The following is a 24,204-nucleotide window of genomic DNA, read 5'->3' as shown; positions in this document are numbered from 1 at the left end:
TTGGTGAAACATCATGCAAATCAATTCTTTTGATCAACCTCCAGTCTTGGGCTATTATCACTCCCACACTTCCATATGTTGTGATGAATGCCCAAGCACATCATATTATCTATTCTCGTGTACACTCTAACTCAAATCTAGAATGCGCACCAGTCAAAGTAGACATCCATATCGAAGCTTCCTCCATGCCTCACTTTCTTGTGTGTACTATCATTCACAACACATCAACATGCATCGGAGACACTCCGCATTCTCTTGATTCTTCATCTTACAAGTTATCTCCTTGATTAACACAAGGCAATAAGGTTTTCCATGATGAAAATAGTCTCAACACACATGACTCTTCTCACTCGTCATCATCTTGTGTGTTGCATGAAGACAACTTGCCAAGTCAGCTTGATGAAGATTCTAATGAAGCCTGTGATAGAGATGGCTGTCATCCTAAGAGAAGTTTTGAAATCAGTAACAACAACCATCTTCAAGCCATGCAAGATCTAGTTCACATCCCAAAATGTAATTTTTCAATTCTGGAAAGTTCTGGGATGTGCCAGGGAGTCGAGGCACTTCAACATCCGTTGATGGTTATGTCAGGACCCCGTGACTCTGGTAAGCCCGTGTTGAGCCCCAAACCTGCATCTTCCTATACACCCTCTCAGCCTACTTTTTCCACTTACTTCATCCACCAAGCTGTTAAATCATTGCATTATAGTCTAAAAAGAGCTTCTGACATGGTTTTCTAACTATGCTTGTGACTGTTGTTTGGTTTAGATTTTTGTTCAGGCAGCTGCGGAAACTTGTCAGTTTCCGCAGCTAGCATAGGTTTCCGTAGCTAGCACAGGTTTCCGCAACCATTTTGTTAAAGGCTATGCTAAAGGTGTCCTATGAAGAAACAAGCCACATGGGCAAGCTACAGGTGACGTGTACATGGAACGTGTCCCTTCAGATCAGCCAAATCATCCATAAACGGTCACGGTCAACGAGGGTCAAAGGCAAAGCCAACCAAGGAATTTAGTGGTGGCACGTCTTTGTTTTAAGCACGTGAAGGTTTACGTGGCACAATCCTCAGCTCACGGAGATATCGACACACCTGGAGATCAACCCCGTAACCTGAATCCAACAGCTACCACTCTGAGGATTTAATGGACACGATGACCATTACGCTAGATCTCGGGCTGAGGAGATCTACGTGTCTCTGGAAACGCAGTTAAGAGCATAGGATTTAGGAGTTAGTTACAACACTTTTCATTATAAATAATGAGTTGATAAACGTTGTGTGGTTAAGCTTTGGAGATGTAATTTTGACTATTGTTATCACCCCACTGTACTCTGTTTTACGTGTTTTTGTTGTTGCTTTAATACATGAGAAGACTACTTTCCCGAGCTCATTTTTGTGACTGTTCATTGACTGGCTGAGGTGGCAGACGGCCCATACACACTAAAGCCCTGTATAGCTCTCATTTGATTTTATTATGTTTTTGCTTTCCTAATTATTAGCTTGTATATAACATGATGTTTTGATGCTTTTAATTCACTGTTGTTTACATTTTCATTTATGTTTTCTTATAGTTGTCAGCTGATCAGTGCTTTTCTACAGGTTTTCTTAGGCAGCCCAGGCAAATTTTCATCTTTTTGATAACTACTGACATATGAGATCATCTTGTCCTTCCTGCTAATTTTCATTTTCTGAAGTTTAATTCCAGCATTGTCATTTTTCAAATTGTGTCTTACTTATTTATTTTTCTTCTACTTAGACATCATACTACTCATTTGTTTATGGTTTCTTTCTATATTCAAGTGACTCTATTAGTAAGGAATCAGAATATTACTTATTGTAGTGTGATTTAGTTTGCTTTCTTGTAATTTAGATATCATATTGCTTAAACTTGTTCATGATTGCTTCCCATAAGGCATATTGAGTTGAAGGGTAAAGGATCATAAGAGTTGAAGTAGTGTGATTAGTTTTCTTTATGCAATTTAATTTCCTGCAATTTAGATATCATATTGCTTAACTTGTTCATGATTGTTTCCCATAACGTAGATTGAGTTGAAGGGTAAAGGATCAGAAGAGTTGAAGTAGTGTGGATTAGTTGCTTTGCTTTCAGTCTTTGAGTTGCTTTAAGTTCAGTTTTTACTTTCTTTTTCATACAGTAGTAAGGGTACTGGGCCATTGTCATTAGTTCACTATTTGATACATTTACTTCCTCTTAAGAATTGATTTCATTACAGTTCTTTTAGAGCTTTCTTTTTGAACACTTTTAAGTTTGAAAAATCACTGTAGAAATCACCATTACCATCCATACTTAACTTTCATTTTCACCATCACACATTAGGGAATCCATAAAAGATAAATCCAAAAATAAACTAAAAAACTAAAAAACGACAAAAGACTAAGAAAATGGTTATCTTGTACATATAGTACACTTCACTTCGTCAGTTTACAAATCCCGGATTGACATTTTAATCAGCAATTTAGAACACACTAAATTGACCAAACATTTTGGCGTCGTTGTCGTGGAAGTGAAACTAGGTAGCCAATTTCTTAAAAAAAAAGAAAAAAATTCAAAGAAGGAAAATTGATAACCTCTCAAAGTATGCTCTCCTCTTGCACTTAGTGTGATCTGGAGGATCAAAAAAGAGAAATTTATTGGTTTAATAGTTTCTTGCATATGCTCTCTTCTTGCACCTAGAGTGACCTAGAAGATCAGAAAGAGAATTATTAGCCTGACTTGAAGAAAAAAAAAATGATATGCATAGAGCAAGAGATTCTAGGGGAAGGTTTTTAGCTAGAGCCAAGAGTTCGATTTTCACAACTCCTTCTACCTCAAGGAATAGACAAGAGACACCTCCATCATCTCCAACCTACACTCCTAGCCCTAGGATTCCTGAAATTCAAGAGGCAGTAGTTGAGTTAGGAGACTCTTCCTCACCATCCATCGAATCTGAATTAGGAAAAGATCCTTTCTTTTCTTCTACAGGGGGACACATTGTAATTGAAGAAGTAGAATCATTTGAGGAAGAAGAGGGAGAAATTCCTCCTCGTTCACCATTAGTAGAGGAACCAGAGGACTCTGAAATCTCTGAGAAAACTACCATGACAGAAGAGGGAGTTAACGGATTTGGTAGAGGTAGAGGATGGGGAGGAGGAAATAATGGAGGAGGTAGAGGTAACAATGGGGGAAATAGGGATGGAGATAACTCATTTGGATTTCCTATAGTCGATGAGGATTCTCGAGCAACAATGAAAAATATTTCACCATCTGTCCTCCCAAAATTTCATGGGTTAAGAAATGAAGATCCTGAAACATTTCTATTTGATTTTGAGGTCGTGTGTCGAACCTATGATTATTTGGAAGACTCTCAAAAACTCAAACTGTTTCCTTCAACATTGAAAGGAGCTGCTTTGAAATGGTTCATGGGATTACTCACTCAATCCATTAGGACTTGGAGTGATATGAAACAAACATTTCTGGATAGATACATGGATTATTGTATGCCTACCAACCACAAGGATGAAGTATTTAAAATGGTACAAAGAGAAGATGAAAACTTGGAGGATTTACTTGAAAGATTCCAATACAATCTGAAAAGAGAAAAAATGAGTAACTTAGATAAGGAAACCTTGAAAGCCCTTCTATTAAAAGCCATTAGAGATGAATGGATAGATATTTTGAACACGATGGGAAAAGGAGACATATCACAACTTCCACTTCATGATATAGTAGAACTTTGTGTCCATCTCTCAAGAGGAAAGTCTAAAACTGGAAAAGGGCCTAGAGATCCTTCTCTCATCAGAGCAAACAAATCTGCAACTGGATCAGTAAGTAGGGCTGAGATTGGCAACATGCTTGATGAATTCAAAACTGATATCTTAGGGAGTCTTAGTGAGCAACTAGACACTCTTAAGATCCACAATAAGCAGAAAGCAGAAGTTGAAGCTTTAGCCATCTTTTGCCCAAAATGTAGAAAAGAACATGCTCTCAGGGAATGTCCCTTGGATGCAAAAGTTGTAGAAACATGTGCGATTTGTTCAGAGAATCATGAGACCAAGGATTGTCCTTCAATTCTTGGGCTCAAAGTTGTCTTCCAAGAAGATCCAAATACAATTGAGTCTCTCTGTTTTGTTGCAAGGAGACCTTGGCAGGGGCAACAAAACCAAGGGTTTAATAACTCTATGAACTTTCAAACCCCACCAAATTGGAATCATTGGAAACAACCTTGGTCCCAACCTCAAAATTCTTTTCAATCATGGGTACAAGGCATGCAAAATCCTTATGGGAGATTTGCTCAATTTTATCAATATCCTCCATCTTTTCAAAACCAACAAGCTCCACAAATTCCAAATCAAAACCCACAACTATCATTGCCATTTCAACAACAACAACCCTCTCAACAGAACCCAAATTCTCAACTCTTGCTTCCATTCCAACAGAAGTGAAATCAACTTCCTTCTCATCCATTTCCAAACCCCAATAATAAAAACCCTCAAAATGCTTACATGGTAGAAGGTCAACAATTTCTTGCCTATATGATTGTTCCTCTCAATGATGTACAACTCATATCTGGTAGAGTTCTAGATAAACCTTCTATAGATGCCCAAAATCAAAGCATTTCTAAGGAAGAATCTCTTGAAGCCAATAAGGTTTTTGAGGCATCTTTCCCCAAACACTCAGAAAGAAAAAGAAAAAGAGCTAACCCCCACAACTCCTATAGTTGAGCAACCTGCATCTTCATCTACACCTCCTTTTCCTGAAAGATTACAAATTGACAAAGGGGTGGAAAAACAAATCTTGTTGCCTGACTATGATTTTCTAGATGAATTGAAGAATGTTTGTATCAAGATTCCCTTGTTACAAGCCATTAGAGAGATTCTTATTTTAGCAAAACCAATAAAGGAGTTGAGTCTTAAAAGACCAGGAAGGAAACCTAGAGACACAAGAAGAATCCACCTAGTAGGGAAAATTGCAGACATCATGATGGGAAAAATTACTATGAAAAAATATGCAGATCTCGGTAGTCCAATTGTCAAAACACATATCAATGGGGTTGAAATTCCAAATACTTTGATTGATTTAGGGGCTGCTATCAACATTATGAGTAGACAGACTATGGAACAACTGAAACTTCCTAATCTTCTCTTTACACCTACTTTACTGCAACTTGCAGATCGATCAATTATTAAACCAGATGGTGTATTAGAAGACATTTCAGTCTCCTTAGACTCTTGGGAATATCCAGTAGATTTTATGATTTTAATCCCCAAGAGTAATTTAGGACACCCTCTCATCTTAGGAAGACCTTGGCTAGCCACAGTCGATGCTTTCATCAGTTGTAGCTCTGGGGATATGTATATTTCTAATGGTAATTCGACAAAGAAATTCAATATGTATCCTCCAGCAAAAGGAATTACAGAAATAGGAGATAATGAGTGGATTGATGATGAAGATACTATACAACCTGTCCTTACCATTTCTGAAGTTAGTGAAGATAGTCAAATTCTGAACACATTAGAAAACTTTGAAACATCTTCAGAATATGACCACACACAATTTTAGTTGTTCCGACATTGAGTATTTATAATCTAGAAAAATGTCTCTTTTCTCTATGGAAGAGTTTGGAAGTTTCTTCATTGAGATCTTTCCAGGAAAAACATTGAATATCAACAAAAATTTGGAAAGATCACAACAGGAAGAACTAACCAAAATCTTGCAAAAACATTCTACTGCATTTGCATGGGATTATACTGATATTGAAGGTATTGACCCTAAGATTTGCATTCATCACATCTACATTGAGGAAAACAGTAGACCAATCAGACAACCTCAGAGAAGGATGAATCCAAACCTTAGGGAGATAGTGAAAGAAGAGATCCAAAAGCTACTTAATGTGAACTTCATTTATCCAATTTCAGATAGCCGATATGTTTCTCCTTTGGTTATAGTATCTAAAAAGAACGGTAAATGGAGGGTATGCATTGATTACAGGGAATTGAACAAAGCAACTTTGAAGGATCACTTTCCTTTATCCTTTATCGATCAGGTATTAGATACTTTAGCAGGCAAAACGTATTTTTCATTTTTGGATGGTTTTAGTGGTTACAATTAGATTCAGGTAGTACCAGAAGATTAGGACAAGACCACATTTACTTGTCCATGGGGAACTTTAGCTTACCGAGTACTTCCTTTTGGATTATGTAATGCACCCGCAACATTTCAAAGGGCAGTACTAGGAATCTTTTCTGATCTAATCCATGATTGTGTAGAGGTTTATATGGATGATTTTACAGTTTATGGTAATTCGTTTGAAGAGGCATTAGAGAATTTGGAAAAAGTCCTTATAATATGTAAAGAAAAAACCCTATCATTAATTCATGAAAAATTCTTTATGATGTTTACTGAAGGGATTGTTCTAGGACATCATATTTCAGGAGATGGGATTAAAGTTGATAGATCAAAAGTTGAAGTCATCTCCAAGTTGCCTATTCCAAATTATCAAAAAGATGTTAGAATTTTTCTTGGATTTACTGGATACTATAGAAGATTTATTGAAAAATTAATCAAAATAGCATCTCCACTCTTCAAATTACTTACAAAAGACTGTGAATTCAAATGGGATCCTGATTGTCAATCTGCACTTGAAACTTTGAAAACAAGAATATCTGAAGCACCCATTTTGAGATGGCCGAATTGGAAACTTCCTTTCCATATTTCCACAGATGCTTCAGATACAGCTCTAGGAGCTGTGTTGGGACAAAAGGATTTAGTTCCTTATGCCATTTACTACACTAGTAAAAATTTGACTCCCACTGAGTTAAACTATACTGTGACTGAGAAAGAGTTCTTAGCTGTTGTTCATGCAATCAATAAATTTAGACACTATATAACTGGCTATGAAACTTTTGTCCATACTGATCATTCTGCAATTAGATATCTCATGAATAAACCTGTTACTAATAGCAGAGTTACAAGATGGCTTTTACTTTTACAAGAATTCAATATTACTGTGTTGGATAGACCAGGGAAACAAAATACAGTAGCTGATTTCTTGTCTAGAATCCAAAATACTAATGAAGATTCTCCTGGAGAGGATAAGTTCTCAGATGAATATTTATTTGCAACAACTACTAAGACTCCTTGGTATGCAGATATTGCTAACTATTTGGCTACAGGAAAGTGTTGTGCCCTACAACAACCCCCCATTTCATAATAATTTTATCACAAACAAGTTACATATGAAATGGGTCCCTTTTAAAATTTTTAATTGGCATTAATAAACCTGCTCAAATAAGGTATGATAATCAAATGAATTTAGGAAAAAACCCTTATTGAGCAAAGTGTTAAGCAATTTTTGGTTAAGTCCAAAGGTGTAATCGCATGTTCGGTTGCCATCTTGGTTTTTCCCGACGCGATATCGCTATCGGCCATCGGCAATAGCAAATGCACACACAAAAGGGCACATGCCTTTTCCCCGATGCGACGCGATATCGGCGATCGGCTATCGGCATGCCACTATGTCGTGTGGAAAACATTCTAACACTCCGGCCCGATGTGATATCGGCTATCGGCATTCGGTAAAAGCAATTGAATCACATTTGGGGTTATGTTCGCGCACCGAATGCGATACAGCAATCGGCGTTCGCTTGAAAACTTTCCCAAACGATAACGCCACACACACATTTCCGATGCGATATGATGACGCATAATGATGACCTTAGTTTCAAAAGGTGATTATTTCAAAGCATTAAAGTTATATTTAAATTGATTTGACAAAATCACAGATTTCAAAAAGCCGTTAAATAAAGGGATAAGGTAATGCATGCGTATTTAAAAGCCTTGCCCCTTCGAATCAACGAACAACTACGATTAGACCTTTGAAGGATCTGTTACACGCTTTAAGGAGTCATTCGGTTTAATAACTTAAGTAATGGTCATTTATGAAGCTGAAGGCCGTAAAATCACCATCATTACATCTACGACGCCTGCTCAAATCATTAAATCCGCAGCCTCTTTTTAGAATAATCTCGCCATGCTTCAAATCATATATGTATCCCGTTATGGATTATCATTGTTATTTCTTTGTTACGGTTTCTATTGCACTTGTGTAGAATTCGACTGACGAGAGAAGTCTGAATATGATGGGGAAGAAGTCCAAAAAGATGGCAGGTTCTACTGCGATACCCGCCTCAGGCCAAGCTGCTACACCGTCAAGGAAGGGCTTAATCTCAGATACTACATGCACTGGTCTTACTGGTACTACATGGCAAGGGACATACAATTTGCTAGAAGGAGAACAACCAGAAGTAACAGTAGCGGAGGCAAGTGTAGATGAATTAAGAAAGTCTGAGGCAACTCTTAAAGATTTGGCGGACTCTTTTCTGCACAGAATAGCAGCCAGGGAACAAGTCCTGCCTTATACTGACGTGGTGCGTTGGGCAATTGAAGAAGTTCCTCTCACTAATAGGACCTTCGTTTCTAAGGATAGAAGGATTTTCGGCTCCTTCAAGCCCGAAGACTTAAGACAAATGTATCATCTGCCCAATCCCGAGCAAGTCTATAACAGAGCATTTGTGGAAAAATTTGCCAGAGAGAATGAATCACCAGCCGAACCTCTACGAGAGTGGAGGCAAAATCCAGCAAAACACAAACAAGATATGTCGGGTAAGTACTCCAATGCTTCTCTGGCTTCACCTTACTGCTATGCTGGAATTATGATGTGTAGATTATGGGGACTTCACGATTCTGCAAATATCCATGTTGATATGGTTCCCTTGATGGAAGCAGCTGTTAATAGTATAATTATGGATTGGGCCACTATCCTGTCCGATAAGTTGGTCTTAGCTATTCGCGAGTTTAGGGCCAAAACCAGAGTCAGTGAGAGGAAAGTCCAACCTTTTTACTATTCTGCATATATTATGGATGCCCTTTGTTTTAATTCTGAGTTCCCTGTCCTTGGTTGGAGATGGACAACCCATGACCCAACACCTATTCATTTATATCATCGTAAATTGTGGAAACCTTCTCACAAAGACCATTTATACCAAATTTGCAATGGTTTTATGGTTCCCGTTCATCATTCTATTTTTGACAGACCTATCCCTAGGATTTCCTATGAAGCCTCTTTTGACCTGCCAGCCGTAGCCCATTGGTTCGGCGAGGAATGTTTTTCTTATATCAGAGTTTTTGGAAGCAAGGCCAGGCCACATGTTCTTCCCATAATCGTTTCCTTTAAGAATTGGAGTTTATACGCTGCTAAATTATAGACATGCAGAAAAGGAAGCAGCAAAACTCCAAATGCTATCTCTAGTTTCTATTCCAACAGACTCTATGACCCGAACAAGGCTGCTTTCACTGCCTTGGAACAGGCTAAGCTGACAAAGGTGGTTCATCAAGAAGACCAGTTTGACGACCTGTTCATGGGTGCCGATTCAATAAGCCAAGTCGAACAATTTGCTGCAATGAGATATGGAGATATGGAATTAACAGAATTTAATAGACTTAGAAAGCAAAGGTTGCAAACTTTGCCTCTAAAGCTATTATCTACGACCCCAACTTCATCCTCAAGCGAGCCTGATCAGCCAGAGACAAATGTACCTCCCGTTACAATTAGAGAACAGGAGGAAAGCCAAAGAAAACTACAGGCAGAAAGGCAGCAAAAAGCACAAATTGAACAAGAGCAGAGAAGGCAAAGGGAGATAGAAGAAAAGAGAAAGCAAAGGGAGATAGAAGAAAAGAGAAAACAAGAGGAAGAAGAAAAGATAAGGAAAGAACTGGAAGATAGGCAGAAAAAGGAATTGGAGGAACAGCAACGGAGAATACAAGAGGAGCAACAGCAGAAGGCATTCGAAGAACAGCAGAAGGTTGAAAAGGAAAAAGAACAGAGTAAGCAAATCTCTGTCGATACTGAATTAATTGAAGAATGGAACCAATTTGATTCCATTATAAGTCGTAAAGAAGCCTCCAAAGACTCAGATGTCTTAAAGACTCCCGATATTACTGTTTCTCCGGTTCTTGAAGGAACCAGCGGCCCACCCATAATACAGAGTGTTGAAGAAGTTATTCAGGATCCATCAGGTCAAGTTGATCTTCAGGTAGAGGAAATTCCTCCTCTAGACATTTTCTACAGCCCTAAGCATAAAGCCGTTGTAAGGCGCTCAAGGAAGAGACGAAGGCTTGATCAACTTTCTGTCTCGAATGAGCAAACAGTCACGGGCAATGTCGTCTGGAAGGGAGAATTAAGTCCCTCTGAAGATTTAACAAAGCTGTCGCAGTTTGCGGGAGCTTATTCGGCAGCAACCATTGACAAAGCATCCGAAGTGAGTCTTCTTTTGAAGACTAAAGAACATGAGGTATATGCATTGCAAGCAGAAGTGATAGAGGCAAAGAATAAAGCGACACAGGCGGAAGAACAATTGCTGGCTCAACAACAAGAAAATCATTTGTTAATCCAGCAAATTGAGAAACTAAGGATAGACCAAAGTGACATTAAAGCACGAGAATTAGCAGAGGCATTATCACAGTTGGAAGCATCAAATGCGCTGTTAATGAAATCAAAAGAAGATCAAATAGCTCAGCTCTGAGCACAACTTGAAGGTATTAAAAGCGCCAAGAGCATTGAAGATTTCAGAACAGAGGCAACTCTGATAAACAGCGCTTTAATATCTCAGATTAGACTTCTGTGCCGACAGCTAGTTGAGGCTGAGTCACTTTGTGATATATCTACAGCAGTATGTAGTCAAATCGAGAAAGCAAGGACGAACTTGGATCAGGCCGAAGATGAGATAATAGAATATATTGAGTGGCAAGATACTCCAGAAGGGCAAGCTGCTAATTTAGCCCGAATCAGTGAAACATACAAGAATATACTTTTCATGGAATGGGAAACACAGGTAATGAAGGCAGAGAGGGCAGCATCCAGATGCAGAACAATTTCCACGAACATGATCAATATAGTCAATGATACATTGTATCTGGCTAATATGATTTCACAATGCACACCTGGAAACATAGCAACCGCAAATATGCTAGAACATAAGAATTATCTTAAGCTAGAAGAGCAAGGGCGGTTAATTGCTGGAGTAAATACCTTGACCTCCGATGCATACTGGCTTTTCTTGATTAAACCGCATTCTCAAAGGTCGGCTCTCAACTGTCTAACCGACGCTTTACAATACCTGATTGCCGATTTCCAGGATGCCACATATGATGCACAGCTGACTTCTCGCCTTAATACTCCGCCTGAGGTAGAGCCAATGCTGGCTATATGTCAGCGAAAGAATAAAGGCAAAGAGACAGCTGACTGAAGCATCGCCGCCGACTGCCGATTCACCCAAATTACAAGATGATATTTGTTGATGCCGATTTCTTAGTTTTCAGTTTTTAGATATTTAATAGTTAGATTAGAATAGTATTTATAGACCCTTTCATTGTTTTGGAAAGGGTCGTAAAATTTTGTAAAAGACTAAAAGGCTGAAGTTTGCACTATTGTGCTTCAGTTTATATTCTTTTTGAAACTCGACCACCGGTCCTTAATTTTACTTGGAATGCTGTTTAAGTAAATTGTGCACTATTGTCGTTTGCTTGGAATGCTTTCTGGTTGGAAGGAAGGACTGCTACATAGTGATTAATACATTGGATTGATCAAACAGCTTGCATGGTACTATTATCTGTATCTGTTCTCTTTTCAATTATATCAATTGCTGTGTTATTACTTTGCTGTTATTGAATACATGTATGTAATACAACAACAGGTCTTTATTTCATATCACTATTGAATGTTTAGAGATTTGTTATCTTCCACCCATGTATGTATCAATGATATAAATATCGGAGTACAGTAATTCGCTATTATAGCTCTGCGTAACTACTTACGCAGAGCAATCTCAAATGATTAAACATCTATGCTTGTTGTTAGTGTCGTCTATATGCCTGTCATTAAGCATAGTTCATTAAACGCTGTACTGTCCGAATTGATAAGTCCCGGGATTAGTTTATAGTTTTGGTATTTCTTTTATAGTTTAGTTATTTTTGTTTATTATCATTTCATATTTTAAATCATCCATCCATCCCGTTTACTTATGATCTTTGGGAAACTGGTCCCGTTATCCCCAGTCGGAGCCACTATTCCAAACGGAAAAGGAGCTGCACTAAGTTCCGGACCGGGTGGTTTCCCCGATGTTGTTGCAACGAATTTCGGGGCATCAACATTTTTGGCGCTAGAAGGAGGGCCATCAACTGTGAATGGCAAGTAGGTCCAACCCCACAAACCATTCTAAGAGTAATTCCCCCTCCAAACCATCTTCTCCTTCTCAATCACATGCTGGTTTACCAGCACATGATCAAAGAATAGAAGAATCAACCACCACTGCTCATACCCATAATATTTCAGAACAACTGAGTCTTGAATCCCCTGAAGTCCAGTCTCTAATCCAGAAACTTCAGACCTTCTCCATCTCACCACAGAAATCTGAGATATCAGAAAGCAGTGCGACTTCGCAGTTTAACCTCACTCATCCTCTTACCAGACTTCAGAGCGAAAAACTTGGTATTGAACCCATTGAGTTTCCTTTACCCAAAAGGAAAAGGCCAAAGAGAAACACTGAAGGATCTGATAGTGGAGATTTTTCTTCCACATCCTCCATTTCATCTCCTCATCTGCAAAGTCGACCATCCACTCCTCCATTACAGATTGTCGTTCATCAGGGAATAGGAGCTCCCATATCCCAACCTGGTCACTCTTCATTTTTGATACCTCCTCAAATATCTGGAACCCCGACAGTAGTACCAACCCCTGTTGTTAGCACAATGGCAGATCCATGGACTAGGCCAGGTGCAGTTAACATGCCTGGACCATTACATAATCTCCCAGATGCTCCCGAAAAATGGTTGCCTAAATTTAATCCAGACAATGGAACCCAAGCTGAAGAACATATTAACAATTTTATGTTAGCAGTCAACTTGAAAGGAGTGACAGAGCAGGATGTCATTGTAAGACTGTTTCCCTACACTTTACAAGGATCAGCAGGATCCTGGTATTTTTCCTTACCTTCTGGTTTAATTACCAGTTGGAACACATGCCAAGAGGAGTTTCTTACCAAGTATGGAGACGATAGGTCCTTAGCTACTTTAATAAATGATCTCTCCAACTTAAGAATAGAGCATAGGGAACTAATAAAAGAGTTTAATGCTAGATTTAATAAACTCCTGAATAAAATCCCTACTGACTCTAAACCAAGTGAACAAATCAGAAGCGAATGGTATATTACTGCCTTACCTGCCAACATAGCTATTTTTGTAGACAGGGCTGGCAAACCTACCTTAGCTGAAAACATGAAAGAAGCACTTGCTGTTGAAAAGCGCATTAATGCTCTTGAGAAGAAAGCTGCTCTTGAAGACCGAAAAGTTAAAAAAGTCTCGTTTAAAGATGATTCCAAGAAGAAAACCCCAAAGGACCCCTATGATATGGAGGGTTTACAAAAGGTCCTTAAAACATTGTCTAATGAAATGGTTGATATCAAGAAACAGGTGGCTGAAACCTCCAACAGAAAACCATTTAGAACTTTCAAGAAAACAGAGTCAAAGCCACCCAATGTTATATCAAATGCAGACTCAGACCAAGAAGAAGAGGAAGGTGAAACAATTGAACAGACCGATGATGAAGAAGAACTAGTTGAGTGCCATGGAATGTGGGATTTTATACTCCCAAATTCTGATACTGAGAATGAAGAAGAAGCCTTTCCGGTTACTACAAGAAGTAGAAGCGCTTCTGAACCTACTCAAACAAAAAAGAGGAGTGCAGGTGCTGCCACACCAAAAGAAAAAGTCCTTCCAAAGAAATCTCCGGTAGCATCCCCTCAAAACCAGCCTCCAATTTCTAATTCTCCTTCAACATCCAAAACACTAGTGGTATCTGACCATATGGAGTATAATATTATCGATGATATGAAAAAGACCAAGGCAAACATAACTATGTTTGAGCTAGGTAAATTAAAACATCAGCAAAAACTGCTCCTAAGGGAATTTAACGCTGTTCCTTCTTCCCCTCTTCCCAGTTCAAAAGCTGCTAATGATTCAGGACAACCCCCTCCAGATATGGTCGAGGCTACCGATTCGGTTCTGATTGGAGATAGATCCAATTCCCATACCCCACCTTTTTTGCTCACCTATGAAATCTATAATCGAAATCTGCATAACTGTCTAATTGATTCAGGGGCTTCATCCAATATTATGCCAGTTTCAGTTTGTTCTAAGCTGAACATAGAACCCCAGAAATCAACCATCCACATTGTACAGTTAGACAGAACCAAAGTTCAGGTCATAGGAGAAATTAATTCCGTGACTATCAGGTTGTCTGCTGATCCCAGAATAGTACAGAGAATAGACATTTTGATAGCCGACATACCTGAATTTTACGGTTTAATTTTGAGCAGAGACTGGTCTGAGAAACTACATGGATACATTTCCACCGATTGGTCACATATGTGGCTCCCCTACAAGGGTAAGCCAAATCAAATAAGGATCGACCGTGAGAAGCATATGACTCATACAGTAACCGATTTCGAACAAGAAAACCAGCCGGTGGCTTTCAACAATAACATTTTGGGAAATTATTCTTCACAATCATTTTTTGGCAATTTTATTGCCCAATCTTCCCCTTTTCAAGTTAATCATTGTACATCTCAAGTAGAAAATTTTTCACAATCAAATTTATCCAAATGTTTTAATGTAGATCAAAAGGATGTAGATATTTCTGACTCGCCTTTATTTTGGTCTTTGTACTTTGATGGCTCTAAGTCCAGTGAAGGCTCAGGAGCAGGTTGCATCTTGGTTAGTCCAAAAGGCGAAAAGACAATGCTTTCTTGTAGATTAGAATTTGAATGCACCAACAATACCGCCGAATACGAAGCATTACTTCAGGGATTATATAAGGCAATTGACCTTAAAGTCCAATATTTAAAAGTGTTCGGCGATAGCGAGATCATTGTTAAACAGGTAAGGAATACAATCCATTGCCTCTCAAGCCACCTTAAGCATTATCAAACGCTAGTGCAAGATCTCACTTCCCATTTCTCTGCATTCAATATTTTATCAATCCCAAGATCGCAAAACTCAGCAGCTGATTTACTAGCCAACGTAGCTTCCAAGCTTCTCCCTTCCGAAGACTATAGTCTTGATAGATTTTCTGTAGAGTTAATTTTTAGACCTTCAGTTCCTGATAACATCACTAACTGGAGGGTTTTCAACCATGACGAGGATATTCTGCAATTTTTGACCTCTGAAAAATCCTATGATAATCAAATCATTGAAGAGGAAGAGCATGATTCTCAAATGAAGCAAAAGTCTCAAGATAACGTTATTCCTAAACCTGTGGTAAAGCTCGAAGACCTTTATGACATTAAAGATAGGTTTAAACCTGTAATTAATGCTAAACTCCAGAGCTCTACTCTTAGGTTTGAATTGATTAATTTAGGAATGGCTCAAATTCCTCAGAATGTAAATTTAGGATTAGGACTCTCTACAATAGAAAAGGAAGCCTTTATCAAACTTTTAAGAAAAAACAAACAAGTTTTTGCTTGGAAGTATGATGACCTTAAAACATATGATACATCTATCATACAACACACTATCCCTATGCTTCCCGATCAAAAACCAGTCCAACAGAAGTTAAGGAAAATTCATCCAAATTTGGAGAGCCAGATAAAGTTCGGAACTTAATAAGCTTTTAAAAGCTAAGATTATTTTTCCTGTCCGACACTCAAACTGGGTCTCCAATATGGTACCCGTCAGGAAGAAAAACGGCGACATCAGAATCTGTATTGATTTCAGAAATTTAAGTAAGGCAAGCTTAAAGGATAACTTTCCTCTGCCTACCATGGAACAAATCCTTCAATCGGTAGCAGGATCTGAATTGATGTCTTTTCTGGATGGTTTCTCAGGATACAATCAAGTACTGGTCCACCCTGATGACCAATTAAAAACTACATTCAGAACAAAATGGGGAACTTACGCATATCAAAAGATGCCTTTCGGACTCATAAATGCAGGAGCGACATTTCAAAGAGCTATGGATACAGCCTTTAGAGGGTTAATTAACCGAACAGTAGTTGTCTACCTTGATGACATTACTGTATATTCTAAAAAGAGATATAATCACCTGCATGATTTGAATCAGATTTTTCAACGATGCAAAACATATGGTATCTCTCTTAACCCGAAAAAGTCTTTTTTCGCCCTCAACCAAGGCAAGCTCTTAGGGTTTATTGTATCTAAGGACGGCATTTATGTAGATCCTGAGCGAATTACGGAAATTTCTGAAATTCCGTTTCCACACAATAAAAAATCGATGCAGTCATTTTTAGGACAAATTAATTTCGTTAAGAGATTTGTTCCAGATTTTTCACAAATTGTACTACCACTGCAAAAGATGATTAAAAAGAATTCAACCTTCAGATGGGGACTAGAAGAAAAGCAAGCTTTTCATGATATTAAACAATCCATAATCAATGTCCCAGCCCTGAATACTCCAAATCTTTCTAATCATTTTTATTATATACTATTGCATCCGACTTATCTTACGCAGCAGTACTAACTCAGTTGAATGAGGATAATTTGGAAGCGCCTATTTCGTTCTTCAGTTCTAATTTCCAAGGCGCCGAATTGAATTATTCAGAAATTGAGAAACAAGCTTTTGCTGTCTTTAAAGCAGTCAAACATTATCGACCCTTTCTTCTTAAAACCCATACGAAAGTGATAGTTCCTTTCTCAGCAGTTAGGCAACTATTAATTCAAAAAGAATTGGGAGAAAAGAGGGCAAACTGGGTCGCAGCTCTTCAAGAATATGATCTAGAAATAAAGCCAGCGAAATTTGTTAAAGGTCAAGGTTTTTGCAGGATCTTAGCAGGAGCATCAAACATTCCTGAATCAGGTGATACAGAGCAAAATCAAGAAGTCAATCAGCTAAGTATACCGGATTCCGAATCTCAATATTCGGATCTAATCTTTTATTTAAAGAATGGTTATGCACCTACCAATTTGTCCTACAAAAATAAGAGAGCCATTAGATTGAAAGCTAAAAGTTTTTCTCTTATTAACGATGTGCTCTTCAGAAGAAACTATGATTCTGTATTACTAAGATGCCTTGAGAAACCTGAAGCTCAAAAGGTTTTGCAGGAGCTACATGATGGACCGGCAGGAGGACACTTTGGAGCTGATACAACAGCTCATAAAGTAATTCATGCCGGATATTACTGGCCTACTTTGTTTAAGGATGCTCATGAATATGTAAGGAAATGCGTTAAGTGCCAAACTGCCAGTGGAAGACAACGAAAGCCAGCTTTCCCTTTACAACCAATCAACATTGAACAACCTTTTGAACAATGGGGATTGGACATCATTGGAGAAATAAATCCTTCATCTTCCAAGCAACACAAGTATATCCTTACAGCAACTGATTACTTTACAAAGTGGGTAGAAGCAGTTCCATTAAAGACAACAAACTCGGAAGCAATCATCGAATTTATAGATCAATTCATCATAACCAGGTTTGGTGTTCCACACGCTCTTGTCTTTGATAATGCTTCTTACTTCTCAGGCAATGCAATGATTGATTTCGCTATCAAAAGAGGATTCAAATTAAAATATTCTGCCAACTATTACCCTCAGGGCAACGGTCTAGCAGAATCAACTAATAAAAATCTAATCAAAATCATTAAGCGAACAATCGAAGAAAATCATAAGAACTGGCACAAATCCTTGGTATTTGCATTATGGGCCGATAGAATTACACAGAAAGCTTCCATAGGGACCTCTCCTTTTAATCTTGTTTATGGAAAAGAAGCAGTTGTACCAACCAATCTTCTTCTCCCATCTTTGGCCCTAGTGCAATTTATAGACGAGACTCCTTCTTCTTCTATACAGTTTAGACATGATCAAATACTCAAACTTGAAGAAGAAAGGAACAAAGCCAAGGTTACACATGCAAGACATCAGAGAGTCATTAAAACAGCTTTCGATCTAGCCTCATCCAGCCCTAGACAATTTGAAGTCGGAGATCTAGTCCTGAAATGGGACAAAGCCCATGAAGACAAAGGTAAACATTCCAAATTCCAAAAAATGTGGCTGGGACCATTTCAGATTTGTGAAAACGTAGGCCATTCTACATTCATACTTCAAAATCTATCAGGGGTGAGAGATTCTCTCCCTGTCAATGGTCTAATTCTGAAGAAATTCTTTAATTGAGGAGGTAACCCCTTCTCTTTCTAGCTTATTAGTTTTTCATAGTTTGTAGGATTTGTAGGAATAAGAATGTGGGACATTCCCATTGACCTTTCGCTGTAAATAAAAGCTGTCTCGCCATAGTAATATTAATATTTACTTTCTCAAAAAATAGCATCTTGAACCAAGAGAGATCATTTCTAGGAAATTAGATGTCTTTTTATTCTAAGCATTACAGACTCACCTTCGCAAATTTCACTCTAAACAAAGATCTATGAATCATCTTGAGTGGTTGAAATTAGTCCCCAAAGGTTATCTATACAAAAATAGGGGCTAATTCATCTTCAGCATCTTCAACTCTTAAACCTGTCATCCATTTATTCTTAACAAGATAATTGTTCATCCCATTCACCAACAGTTTTTGATGACTCAGAGTGTAATTCTAAAATATAAAGGATTAAAGATAAGAGGTCTTATCACAAGCCTGCTTACCATGTTCATAGGAAAATAATTTAACTGACATTACCAAAACTGCATACCAAACAGGGTAATGGCTTGAAATTTCAAGACAAGGGGTCTCATCACGAGCCAGCTTGTTCAGTTTAATTACTACCCGTGAATGGCATTGTCACCCATCTGGCCACCAAACCAGGACAATGGCTTTTATCTTAAACAAATAAAAAAAAAAAAAAAGGGGAATGAAATTCAAAAAAATACGAGAATATTTTTTGAATTCATTCTGTTTAGTCACACTCTGAGGTGAATGGAACAATGGACAAGAATATGGTTAAAAGGTAACCCTGCCGAGACTATAAACGTTTGCTGGCAGCAGAGGCTCTACCTGTGACAGAGGAGTCTATTTTAAAAGCTGATATGGAAAAGTTTTCTATTTTTACTCTTACAAACCGATAAGGACTTATTTTACTACTCGAAGTGCATTTATAAAAAGAGGAAGTTTAATGAAGGAACCTGTTTTATTTAGAATCAATAGATGTCTAGTTATATTAGAAATTCCCTTTCTTTTATGAAGATTCTATTTGAGAAAATGTAAATATAATTGTTAATTCAGAGATAACTGGTTCTTCCAGCGAATCGCCAATTGTTGTGCCCTACAACAACCCCCCATTTCATAATAATTTTATCACAAACAAGTTACATATGAAATGGGTCCCTTTTAAAATTTTTAATTGGCATTAATAAACCTGCTCAAATAAGGTATGATAATCAAATGAATTTAGGAAAAAACCCTTATTGAGCAAAGTGTTAAGCAATTTTGGTTAAGTCCAAAGGTGTAATCGCATGTTCGGTTGCCATCTTGGTTTTTTCCCGACGCGATATCGCTATCGGCCATCGGCAATAGCAAATGCACACACAAAAGGGCACATGCCTTTTCCCCGATGCGACGCGATATCGGCGATCGGCTATCGGCATGCCACTATGTCGTGTGGAAAACATTCTAACACTCCGGCCCGATGTGATATCGGCTATCGGCATTCGGTAAAAGCAATTGACTCACATTTGGGGTTATGTTCGCGCACCGAATGCGATACAGCAATCGGCGTTCGCTTGAAAACTTTCCCAAACGATAACGCCACACACACATTTCCGATGCGATATGATGACGCATAATGATGACCTTAGTTTCAAAAGGTGATTATTTCAAAGCATTAAAGTTATATTTAAATTGATTTGACAAAATCACAGATTTCAAAAAGCCGTTAAATAAAGGGATAAGGTAATGCATGCGTATTTAAAAGCCTTGCCCCTTCGAATCAACGAACAACTACGATTAGACCTTTGAAGGATCTGTTACACGCTTTAAGGAGTCATTCGGTTTAATAACTTAAGTAATGGTCATTTATGAAGCTGAAGGCCGTAAAATCACCATCATTACATCTACGGCGCCTGCTCAAATCATTAAATCCGCAGCCTCTTTTTAGAATAATCTCGCCATGCTTCAAATCATATATGTATCCCGTTATGGATTATCATTGTTATTTCTTTGTTACGGTTTCTATTGCACTTGTGTAGAATTCGACTGACGAGAGAAGTCTGAATATGATGGGGAAGAAGTCCAAAAAGATGGCAGGTTCTACTGCGATACCCGCCTCAGGCCAAGCTGCTACACCGTCAAGGAAGGGCTTAATCTCAGATACTACATGCACTGGTCTTACTGGTACTACATGGCAAGGGACATACAATTTGCTAGAAGGAGAACAACCAGAAGTAACAGTAGCGGAGGCAAGTGTAGATGAATTAAGAAAGTCTGAGGCAACTCTTAAAGATTTGGCGGACTCTTTTCTGCACAGAATAGCAGCCAGGGAACAAGTCCTGCCTTATACTGACGTGGTGCGTTGGGCAATTGAAGAAGTTCCTCTCACTAATAGGACCTTCGTTTCTAAGGATAGAAGGATTTTCGGCTCCTTCAAGCCCGAAGACTTAAGACAAATGTATCATCTGCCCAATCCCGAGCAAGTCTATAACAGAGCATTTGTGGAAAAATTTGCCAGAGAGAATGAATCACCAGCCGAACCTCTACGAGAGTGGAGGCAAAATCCAGCAAAACACAAACAAGATATGTCGGGTAAGTACTCCAATGCTTCTCTGGCTTCACCTTACTGCTATGCTGGAATTATGATGTGTAGATTATGGGGACTTCACGATTCTGCAAATATCCATGTTGATATGGTTCCCTTGATGGAAGCAGCTGTTAATAGTATAATTATGGATTGGGCCACTATCCTGTCCGATAAGTTGGTCTTAGCTATTCGCGAGTTTAGGGCCAAAACCAGAGTCAGTGAGAGGAAAGTCCAACCTTTTTACTATTCTGCATATATTATGGATGCCCTTTGTTTTAATTCTGAGTTCCCTGTCCTTGGTTGGAGATGGACAACCCATGACCCAACACCTATTCATTTATATCATCGTAAATTGTGGAAACCTTCTCACAAAGACCATTTATACCAAATTTGCAATGGTTTTATGGTTCCCGTTCATCATTCTATTTTTGACAGACCTATCCCTAGGATTTCCTATGAAGCCTCTTTTGACCTGCCAGCCGTAGCCCATTGGTTCGGCGAGGAATGTTTTTCTTATATCAGAGTTTTTGGAAGCAAGGCCAGGCCACATGTTCTTCCCATAATCGTTTCCTTTAAGAATTGGAGTTTATACGCTGCTAAATTATAGACATGCAGAAAAGGAAGCAGCAAAACTCCAAATGCTATCTCTAGTTTCTATTCCCAACAGACTCTATGACCCGAACAAGGCTGCTTTCACTGCCTTGGAACAGGCTAAGCTGACAAAGGTGGTTCATCAAGAAGACCAGTTTGACGACCTGTTCATGGGTGCCGATTCAATAAGCCAAGTCGAACAATTTGCTGCAATGAGATATGGAGATATGGAATTAACAGAATTTAATAGACTTAGAAAGCAAAGGTTGCAAACTTTGCCTCTAAAGCTATTATCTACGACCCCAACTTCATCCTCAAGCGAGCCTGATCAGCCAGAGACAAATGTACCTCCCGTTACAATTAGAGAACAGGAGGAAAGCCAAAGAAAACTACAGGCAGAAAGGCAGCAAAAAGCACAAATTGAACAAGAGCAGAGAAGGCAAAGGGAGATAGAAGAAAAGAGAAAGCAAAGGGAGATAGAAGAAAAGAGAAAACAAGAGGAAGAAGAAAAGATAAGGAAAGAACTGGAAGATAGGCAGAAAAAGGAATTGGAGGAACAGCAACGGAGAATACAAGAGGAGCAACAGCAGAAGGCATTCGAAGAACAGCAGAAGGTTGAAAAGGAAAAAGAACAGAGTAAGCAAATCTCTGTCGATACTGAATTAATTGAAGAATGGAACCAATTTGATTCCATTATAAGTCGTAAAGAAGCCTCCAAAGACTCAGATGTCTTAAAGACTCCCGATATTACTGTTTCTCCGGTTCTTGAAGGAACCAGCGGCCCACCCATAATACAGAGTGTTGAAGAAGTTATTCAGGATCCATCAGGTCAAGTTGATCTTCAGGTAGAGGAAATTCCTCCTCTAGACATTTTCTACAGCCCTAAGCATAAAGCCGTTGTAAGGCGCTCAAGGAAGAGACGAAGGCTTGATCAACTTTCTGTCTCGAATGAGCAAACAGTCACGGGCAATGTCGTCTGGAAGGGAGAATTAAGTCCCTCTGAAGATTTAACAAAGCTGTCGCAGTTTGCGGGAGCTTATTCGGCAGCAACCATTGACAAAGCATCCGAAGTGAGTCTTCTTTTGAAGACTAAAGAACATGAGGTATATGCATTGCAAGCAGAAGTGATAGAGGCAAAGAATAAAGCGACACAGGCGGAAGAACAATTGCTGGCTCAACAACAAGAAAATCATTTGTTAATCCAGCAAATTGAGAAACTAAGGATAGACCAAAGTGACATTAAAGCACGAGAATTAGCAGAGGCATTATCACAGTTGGAAGCATCAAATGCGCTGTTAATGAAATCAAAAGAAGATCAAATAGCTCAGCTCTGAGCACAACTTGAAGGTATTAAAAGCGCCAAGAGCATTGAAGATTTCAGAACAGAGGCAACTCTGATAAACAGCGCTTTAATATCTCAGATTAGACTTCTGTGCCGACAGCTAGTTGAGGCTGAGTCACTTTGTGATATATCTACAGCAGTATGTAGTCAAATCGAGAAAGCAAGGACGAACTTGGATCAGGCCGAAGATGAGATAATAGAATATATTGAGTGGCAAGATACTCCAGAAGGGCAAGCTGCTAATTTAGCCCGAATCAGTGAAACATACAAGAATATACTTTTCATGGAATGGGAAACACAGGTAATGAAGGCAGAGAGGGCAGCATCCAGATGCAGAACAATTTCCACGAACATGATCAATATAGTCAATGATACATTGTATCTGGCTAATATGATTTCACAATGCACACCTGGAAACATAGCAACCGCAAATATGCTAGAACATAAGAATTATCTTAAGCTAGAAGAGCAAGGGCGGTTAATTGCTGGAGTAAATACCTTGACCTCCGATGCATACTGGCTTTTCTTGATTAAACCGCATTCTCAAAGGTCGGCTCTCAACTGTCTAACCGACGCTTTACAATACCTGATTTCCGATTTCCAGGATGCCACATATGATGCACAGCTGACTTCTCGCCTTAATACTCCGCCTGAGGTAGAGCCAATGCTGGCTATATGTCAGCGAAAGAATAAAGGCAAAGAGACAGCTGACTGAAGCATCGCCGCCGACTGCCGATTCACCCAAATTACAAGATGATATTTGTTGATGCCGATTTCTTAGTTTTCAGTTTTTAGATATTTAATAGTTAGATTAGAATAGTATTTATAGACCCTTTCATTGTTTTGGAAAGGGTCGTAAAATTTTGTAAAAGACTAAAAGGCTGAAGTTTGCACTATTGTGCTTCAGTTTATATTCTTTTTGAAACTCGACCACCGGTCCTTAATTTTACTTGGAATGCTGTTTAAGTAAATTGTGCACTATTGTCGTTTGCTTGGAATGCTTTCTGGTTGGAAGGAAGGACTGCTACATAGTGATTAATACATTGGATTGATCAAACAGCTTGCATGGTACTATTATCTGTATCTGTTCTCTTTTCAATTATATCAATTGCTGTGTTATTACTTTGCTGTTATTGAATACATGTATGTAATACAACAACAGGTCTTTATTTCATATCACTATTGAATGTTTAGAGATTTGTTATCTTCCACCCATGTATGTATCAATGATATAAATATCGGAGTACAGTAATTCGCTATTATAGCTCTGCGTAACTACTTACGCAGAGCAATCTCAAATGATTAAACATCTATGCTTGTTGTTAGTGTCGTCTATATGCCTGTCATTAAGCATAGTTCATTAAACGCTGTACTGTCCGAATTGATAAGTCCCGGGATTAGTTTATAGTTTTGGTATTTCTTTTATAGTTTAGTTATTTTTGTTTATTATCATTTCATATTTTAAATCATCCATCCATCCCGTTTA

Source organism: Pinus tabuliformis, chromosome Q (genome assembly GCF_031772625.1).
Source record: "Pinus tabuliformis cultivar Carrire ecotype Pingquan chromosome Q, CPIR1, whole genome shotgun sequence".
Lineage (NCBI taxonomy): Eukaryota > Viridiplantae > Streptophyta > Pinopsida > Pinales > Pinaceae > Pinus > Pinus tabuliformis.
The sequence above is the reverse complement of the archived record's forward strand: the minus strand, read 5'-3'. Positions refer to the sequence as shown.